Raw genomic sequence first — 9,040 nt, 5'->3', positions numbered from 1 at the left:
CTATGACATAACAAATTACCCCGAAATTTAACAGCATAAAACAACCATTTTATTTGTTTACAATGTGAAGTGTCAGTAATTCAAGAAGGTCTCACTTGGGCAGTTCTTGGAGCCCCTCACATAGTTGCAGTCCAGAGATTGGCTGGACTGTAATTATTTGAAGGCTCAGCTGGACAGGATGTCGGCTGAGAGCTCAGCTGGGGCTGTTAGCCCCGCATCTGCATCCTGTCTCTCAGTGCAGCTGGGTCTTCTCTCTACAGAGCCACTGGATTCCAAGAGCCATTATCTTCAGAGGGAGAGCCTCAAGAGCACAGAGAACAAAGGTTCCAAGAGACCGAGGAAGAAGTTGCAAGACTTCCCTTGACCTAATGTTGGAAGTCACTCAGTGACACTGGCGCTGAACTTTATTGGTCAATGAAATCACTAAGACCAACACAGAATCAATGGATCCAATTGTTCTATGAAAGGGGTATCATCTAAATTTGGAATTGACATCCTTTACTCTGAAGTTATAGGTTTTAATTGAAACCCTTCCTGGTAGTCAAGCCTAGAGGTATGGAAAATAACTTCTCTATGTTTGTTTGTTTGTTTCTAACATTCAATCTACTGTTTTGCAATACCAAAACTTTTATTTTATTTTATTTATTTATTTTTGGCTGTGTTGGGTCTTCGTTGCTGTGTGGGGGCTTTCTCTAGTTGCGGCGAGCGGGGGCTACTCTTCGTTGAGGTGTGAGGGCTTCTCATTGCGGTGGCTTCTTTTTTTGCAGAGCACGGGCTCTAGGCGCGCAGACTTCAATAGTTGTGCCTTGTGAGCTCTAGAGCGCAGGCTCAGTAGCTGTGGCGCTCGGACTGAGTTGCTCCGTGGCATGTGGAATCTCCCCGGACAAGGGCTCAAACCCTTGTCCCCTGCATTGGCAGGCAGATTCTTAACCACTGTGCCACCAGGGAAGCCCCTACTAAAACTTTTAGAAGCAACATTTCTCATCCATAATTTGTGATAATTTTTGAGTTAAAATTTAATATATAGAATTTCAGTTAATCTTCCTTGAAGAAATAATTCAAAACAAAGTTTCTTAAGCTTGGAAATCAGGAAAGACAGTCAATAGACTTCTCTTTGTTACATGCTGTTCTAGTATACTTGGTGTTATGTAGTCTGTTCCTAGTTAATCTCAAATTACCTTTATACAATTAAAAACTCATAATCTTACTTTTAATCAAATGTTTTTCTTTTGTTCTTCTGTAAAAAGATGTTTCTGATCTCTGAAAGCTTTATAAAGAGTAAAAGGATATTCTTATTTTCCCCCAAATGATGAAATTGCTGTATCTTCTTTCTTCATGGCTAAATAAGCATTTAAAGTTCACACCCCAAAGCAGATGCCTTATTAAAAGGAATTAGAGCTTAAAAGGGAAATACAGGGTTTCTTTGAAATATGACTGGAGGTCTTGTCCTAGACTGTGAAACTTAAAAAATGTTTCATCATGTAAGATCTGGTTCTGGTTTTTCATCCCTTTTTGTTTGCAGAATAGGGGCATGGAATGATTTTTTTTTTTTTAACAATCAATCAGTAGTTGTTCTTTAGTTTCTTCAATATAAGTTTCTTTCCTCTATGATACTGTCATAGTCCTCCTCCCCCTCCCCTCCCCTCCCCTCCCACCTCCCCCTCCCCTCCCCTCCCCTCCCACCTCCCCCTCCCCTCCCCCTCCCCCTCCCCTCCCCTCCCCCTCCCCCTCCTTCTTCTTCTCCTACTGCTTCTCTTCCTCCTTCTGCTCTACATTCTTCTTATATTCCTTTTCCCTTTCTTTAGTATTCTGTATCCTTGAATTGGATTTATATTGAGGGAAAAATCAAAATAAAAGAGGAAAAACTAAGCATGAATCTTTGTATATATTCCAGTGTAAGAATTTATGGAATCAAATGCATGGTTCTTCACTGAACCTCCCTAAATTAGAAGTCTTTCAACTTAGTAGACAGCCATTTAAATTAAACTAAAAAGACTATTTATAGCAAAGAGGGAGGATTTTAAAAGGTTAGTAAAGTATTAAGCTAAAAGGGATTTAAAATATGTATTAGGTAATAGGCAAATCCATAGTGATAGAAAGTAGATTAGTGGTTGTCAGGGACTAGGGGAGGGGCAATGGGGAATGCCTTAATGGGTACAGATTTCTTTTGGAGGTGATGAAAATGTTCTGATAATAAAGTTCAACTCTTGTTTTTCCTAATACTCCTAGGGCCCTAGAACCTGTTCTTATTCTGAAGAAATCCTAAACTTCCATCATCAATCCTAAATAGGTTATGTTACACCATCCTTGTGGGGTTGTGAGAGGTAAGCAGGAAAGAATTGTTCTGAGGAACAAAGAGCCAAAAATAACCCTGAGCTGAAATGGCTGCCTCACCACCCCCATGTATGGTTCATTCTAGTCACACAGATGATCATAGTTCATCCTGAATCTGTAAAGATTCAAGAATTTAAACTTATTCCCTCAAAGGGAATTGCAAAAATCCAACACAATCTTGAGTAAACAATTAAGGTGTTTATTAATTTATGAACCAGACACCCTAATACAGACACAAGTAGAAAGAATAGTAATAATGGTTTGAAAATCAAAACATGCACTATGGGATTGTGTTTAGTCATAAAATTCAAGCCGTGTCTAATTTTCATGCACACCTTCTCTCCTATTTCCTATGTAAATAAAGTGAAGACTTAATTTTGAAATTATTTCCTTTTGTGAAGAAAATTGGGTTCTAGAACCATCTTCTCTTTGAGCTTGTTTCAAGGCATTGTGCTTTATTTTGTTATTTAGGGAGATGAGGTTGAGGGAATATTGCTTGTTTTCTGTGATTAACTTCCATAATTTCTTTATAACTAACAGCATTTTTGAAGTCCTAATAGATCAATTAGTGTCCTAGGCTGGACAAAGCTATTTCTTTCCCTTCTGGGAGCCTTGAATGTGAAAATGAAAATATGTGAGAAGATTGCAGTCAAAGAAAGGAGGAGGAGGAGGAGAAGAGGAGGAGGAGGGGGAGGTGGCAGCTTGTAGAGAGTTGGAGAGGAGATATGGGATCTAGACTTGAAAACTGGTCAAGCACATCCTTGAGATTGGGGAGTACTCTAACAATACATCAGTGGGAGAATGCATAGGCCTCAGAGTCTTAGAAGTATCAAAGAAGCCTGTTGGATTTACACTTGTATTCAAATTCAAAACCACCTCCATGTGTGTCTCCTTTTTTGACGTCTTCCTCTCTAGGGAGATTCTGACTACCCCCATTAGGAAGTCCCTATCTAATACCTTCCTTAGCCAGCTCTGTACCATCCTTAGCTGGTCCCCTTAGGATGGCCATACAAAGCCAAGCAACTTTGCTCTGTCCCTTCTTTGTATAGTCATGTCATTACCATATGGGTAGAGGTTTGATGGCCTTTGTACTTACTGTTTCTTCTGCAAGGAAATGCTCATCCTTGATGTGCACAGGGCTCCCTCCCTGTCACAGGTTGGGTTCCCTAGGAAGCCCACTCTGAAACAGGCTTCTGACCATTAGATATGAATATTTATTGGGGGTATTCTTAGAATCAGCTGTGAAAAGAAGGGAAAGGAAGGGAGGTAGGGTTAGCAGCCTCAGCTAGCCCTAGGAGGGAGACTTCAAAACATAAATCTCCCACCAGATAGGTCCTGTTTGGGCTTTTCTATCCCCACCTTGATGAGTCATTGGACATGGGCCACCTTCAGGAAAGACACGACCTTGAGAGAGGCTCCTGGCACCAGAGGTCCCCCTGAACATTCCGAGGCTGAAGGTTGTCTTTTGACAGCTCTCCAGCACCTGGGGCAGAAAGTCCTTCCTTGACGGGGGACCTGGGTGGCACATGTCTGCATCCCTCACTTCATGCAGACTCTTCATAAAGGTTACCTCCTCAGAGACGCCCTTCTGACCGTCCTTTAAACTACTCCCATTCCTAGCCCCTAGACACTGAGATCAGGGTGTCAGCAGGGTTGGTTTCTCCTGAGGCCTCTCTCCTGGGGGTGTATATGCTCATCTTCTCCCTGTCCTCACATGCTCTTCTGATCTATCTGTGTCCAAATTTCCTCTTCTTATAAGGACACCAGTCATACTGGATGAGGGTCCACCCTAATGACCTCATTTTAACTTAATTACCTCTTTAAAGACTTTATCTCCAAATGCAGTCACATTCTGAGGTACTAGAGGTAGGGCTTCAAAATTCAAAATATGAATTTGGCAGGGGGATTGGCACACAATTCAGCCCGTAACAGACTAGGTTTCAAGATTAGCCAAAAGGATGTTAAAATTAATTTATGTACCATAAGATCACCCTAAAATAATAAGCATCAGCTCACACAGAAAATTCCAGAAGGTTGCCCAGATGTGAAAGTAATTGAGGGCATGTAAATAGAGAGGCTTACAGAAGTGCTTTCAATCTTTTGGCAAGTGGACAGGCTTGGTCTAGCTTCACATTGGCACTGCAAACCTGCATTCTATACCAAGGCGCATACTAAAAGACGATTTACTCTCCAAGACATTGTATTGAAGAATGACTTGGCCTCAAGGTGAATAACTTCTGGACCAGTTGTGTCAGTAATACTGTAATAAAGATGAAACATGACTCCATACTGTATCTATTCCTTTAGCTCTAACCTTTGTGCTCTGTTGCCTATGCTTAGTCATGCTGGCTCTGGATCTTTTGTAAAAGAATGTTGTCTATAGTGTGAAATATACAGGATAGCCTATTCTCAAGGCTCTGACCTTTAAAAGTATAACACTTTTCCATTCATACAGAGATTAAAAGTTGCAGAACAGAGAATAGTATTTGTCCTGTTGGAGGTTTACAGGAACATTGTGACCAGACCTATGTGGACAGATGCAAGAGCAAAGGATTCCAACACCAAGTTTGTGACAACCAGCCCACCTCCTCCCCTTTTAATATAAAAGAAGCCTGAATTCTAACTCAGGGAAATGGTTCTTTAGGACACTAGTCCACCCTCTTCTCGGTCTGCTGGCTTTCCAAATAAAGTCACTATTCCCTGTCCCAAGACCTCGTCTCTCAATTTATTGGCCTGTTGTGTGGCAGGCAGTATGAGCTTGGACTCGGTAACAATATCTTGCTATTATTGTTAAAGTGTATATATATATATATATATATATATATATATATATATATATATATGTATATGTATATGTATATGTATATATATATGTCCTTACAAAGGAAGTCCTGAGGTGGTTTCAGTATTTTAGAACTGAAGTAGGGGTAAATTGCTGAGTTAATGTATCAGAACGTAGACACCCTGTTTTCCCCTAACAGCATCCCCAATCAAACCTTCAGGATTTGAAGGAAATTGTGAATTTCATCCACTTTTTCTTTTTTACCTAAAAAGACATTCTTGTCTTTAAAAATCTTGTTTCTTAAACTGTGACCCTTCCCAGCAAAATCAGAATCACCCGGGGTCTTATTAGCAGGCAGCATTGCTCCCCCAGACCCACTAAATGTGATTCCCTGGGGATGGGACCCAGTCATCTGCTTTGGTAACAGGCTCTCTAGGTGATTCTTATATTCAATAAAATTTGAACATTGTTTTTAAAAGCTGATGAGGGTCTCATATACAAAATATTTACTTTGGCGGATAGATTTTTTTTAAAAAACTGCTCCTTAAGATAGTAGGAAGAGAAATATTAACAACAATAATAATTTTGTTTTGAACATAGTTGTACATAGTTAACTCAAAGTGTAAATGAATCCTTACTAAAGTCTATCACATGACTAAGGGCTCTCCCAGCATAGGTAAGAGTGGGAATGGACCTTGCAGGTAAGGTATTCCTGGTCAGTGAAGGTCTCACCTGTCGAGCAGCCAAGTAGTTCCTGCTGGGTCAGCTTGCTGGACTCCTGTGAATGCAGCCAGTAAGGAGACGATGAGCCCACCTGAATTTGTACAGTTTGTGACACTTGGCAGAGCAGATGGCATGAGCTTCATCTTCACATTTGTTCCTCTTTCCCCCCAAGTTTCATGCCCAGTGTCCAGGCCAGGTAGACACTGCATGCACAGTTATGATAGTTGTGTCATAGCAAGGAAGCTCACACTTAGAAAAAAAACCCAATCTATTAAAGGAGCTGTTAGTAAACCTGTCCATCCACCCCTACAGAGAGAGAGACAATATCTTTATTATTCTGATCAGGAAACAAATCTATCTTCTGACTCAGAGAGAGGTATCATTTTTATCATCCTGGACTATCTCCAAGGATAGAAGGAAACTAGCTTCATTATCCTGAAGAATAAACAAAGCTTCTCCCTGCCTGGAGAAGATCTGCAAATCTCCTTGAACAAAACTGTCAATGCTTTTTGCTCAGAAGACATCCAGATATGCCAGATATGATTATGCCTGGATTATCTCGCAGCACTACCTTTTAGTATGTTTTGCTTTGATGACTCAGAAGTTAGCCTGGGTGTTAGGACAACTCAAGCTTGTCTTCTTGCATTGACTCCAGAAGGTAAACCTTTTATTTAATACTTTGTATAATCATGAACTCAGGCTTCAAACTTTTTAAGTAGTGCATCCTGTACCTCAAGCAGAATCTTGCATGTAGCCTCAATGTATAAAAAAAGATGAAAGCAGAGGAGATGAGGTGAAGTTGTCATGAGCTGGGACTTCTCCTCAGCCCCTTTCCCTTTATCTCCCTGCGTTGTATTCTGGATCAACTTGGCCTCTGAGCAACCTCAAAAGCTCATATCCCTCAAAATACAGTTGAAAGCCATCACTGTACATCACTGTACTTAAAGAGTGATTGCTGTTTTATAATTGCTAGCCCTCCTCAGCAGGTTGGTGGGTTATCGTGCAGTGAGAAAAGGGGTTAGGCTATGAGTAAGTAACTAACAGTTCTTCCTGGCAGCAGTGGAGGGGAAACCTGGTGGTTTTAGTCACTAAGTCATGGAGGAAAATAGTTTAGTTTCTGTTACAGGAAACATGTCCAAGAGTGTCCGTAAAGGATAGTGGTCATCTCTGTACCCTTTTACTTACTTATTCGTGCATTTATTTTTTTCAGCAAGAATATCATATCGATATTGATAACCTACTAAATACCAGACATAGTGTTAGTGTACAAAAGTGAATAAGACATGATGCCACTAAAAGGAGGGATAAATAGAAGCAAGTATTACATCAGTAAAAACTAAATTTTTACAATGACAACATTACATACATGTGCCGTACAAGGGTATGATGTGTTTCTATGACATCTTCTGCTAGTTGACTCTTTCTGCCTGAGACAGTCATCAGAATATGTGCAGCAATTCCTTGTGTTGGAGAAGATGGAAAGCCTTGAGGGACACTTTTTATTTTATTTTATTTTATTTATTTATTTATTTTTGCCTGTGAAACGAGGCACGTAGGATCTTAGTTCCCAGATCAGGGATTGAACCTGTGCCACCTTTAGTGGAAGCACAGAGTCTTAACCAATGGACCACCAGGGAAGTCTCAGAGGGACACTTTTTAAAATCTACTTGCTTTCCCACTCTGAGGCTCAGCTGGCCACAGGCCAGGGGCTGAAGTTCCTTTCTTCCAAGCCAGTGATTCTGGTTCTTGGATAAGGTGTTGAGGAACACTAAGAGCAGTGGGGACTGTGACCTCGGGACTTTATCTGCAGGAAGAAAACAGTCCAAATATGACAGTGATTCGCATGGGTACCCGCAAGAGCCAGCTGGCCCGCATACAGATGGACAGTGTGGTGGCAATGCTGAAAGCCTTATACCCAGGCCTGCAGTTTGAAATCATTGCTGTGTCTACCACAGGGGACAAGATTCTTGATACGGCTCTCTCTAAGATTGGAGAGTTACCAAGGAGCTGGAACATGCACTGGAGAGGAATGAAGTGGACCTGGTTGTTCACTCCCTGAAGGACCTGCCCATGGTGCTTCCTCCTGGCTTCACCATTGGAGCCATTTGCAAGCAGGAGAGCCCCTCTGATGCTGTTGTCTTTCACCCAAATTTTGTTGGGCAGACCCTAGAAACCTTGCCAGGGAAGAGCGTGGTGGGAACTAGCTCCCTGCGGAGAGCGGCCCAGCTGCAGAGAAAGTTCCCACATCTGGAGTTCAAGAGTATTCGGGGAAACCTCAACACACGGCTTTGGAAGTTGGATGAGCTGCAGGAGTTCAGTGCCATCATCCTGGCTGCAGCTGGCCTGCAGTGCATGGGCTGGCAGAACCAGGTGGGACAGATCCTGCACCCTGAGGAGTGCAGGTTGGGGGCTCTGGGAGTGGAAGTTCAAGCCAAGGACCAGGACATCTTGGATCTGGTGGGTGTGTTGCATGATCCTGAGACTCTGCTTCACTGCACTGCTGAACGGGCCTTCCTGAGGCACCTGGAAGGAGGCTGCAGTGTGCCAGTGGCAGAGCATACAGCTATGAAGGATGGGCAACTCTACCTGACTGGAGGAGTCTGGAGTCTGAATGGCACAGATAACATGCAAGAGACCATGCAGGCCACCATCCGTGTCCCTGCCCAGCATGAAGATGGCCCTGAGGATGATCCACAGCTGGTGGGCATCACTGCCCAGAACATTCCACGACGAGCCCAGCTGGCTGCTGAGAGCCTGGGCATCAGCCTGGCCACCTTGCTGCCGAACAAAGGAGCCAAGAATATCTTGGATGTTGCACGGCAGCTCAATGATGCCCACTAACTGGTCTGTGGGGCACAGGTGCCTGGGTTGCTGGTGCCCAGTGCCTACATCCCAACCCTCAGTGCCCCATTCCCATTGCTACCTGGGGGGTGATTACCCAGGGGATTGAACTGCAGGGGCAGAGACTTCCAGAGACTTGTCTTACCTTGGGACCTTGGTGATGGCTTGTCTCCTCAGTAGGTGGGGGCTTAGTCTCTAGAGAAAAATATCTAACAAGCCACAGCCTTTGAATGTAACCAACTCTACTAATAAACCAGATCTGAAGGTGAAAAAAAAAAGTCTACTTGCTTTGAAGGCACTGAATCTTATAAACTCTAAATATTTTCATAATTCTTAAATTTTTGTGACCAACTAACCAAA

The 9,040-nt window shown here is 42.5% G+C and overlaps 1 pseudogene; it reads left to right on the top strand.

Moving 5' to 3' along the window:
• The first annotated feature begins 7,513 nt into the window (after positions 1 to 7,513).
• LOC132437397 (porphobilinogen deaminase pseudogene) lies at positions 7,514 to 8,680 on the top strand (annotated as a pseudogene).
• Positions 8,681 to 9,040: the final 360 nt, after the last annotated feature.

This window comes from Delphinus delphis, chromosome 14 (assembly GCF_949987515.2).
Source record: "Delphinus delphis chromosome 14, mDelDel1.2, whole genome shotgun sequence".
NCBI lineage: Eukaryota > Metazoa > Chordata > Mammalia > Artiodactyla > Delphinidae > Delphinus > Delphinus delphis.
The sequence above is the reverse complement of the archived record's forward strand: the minus strand, read 5'-3'. Positions and strand labels throughout refer to the sequence as shown.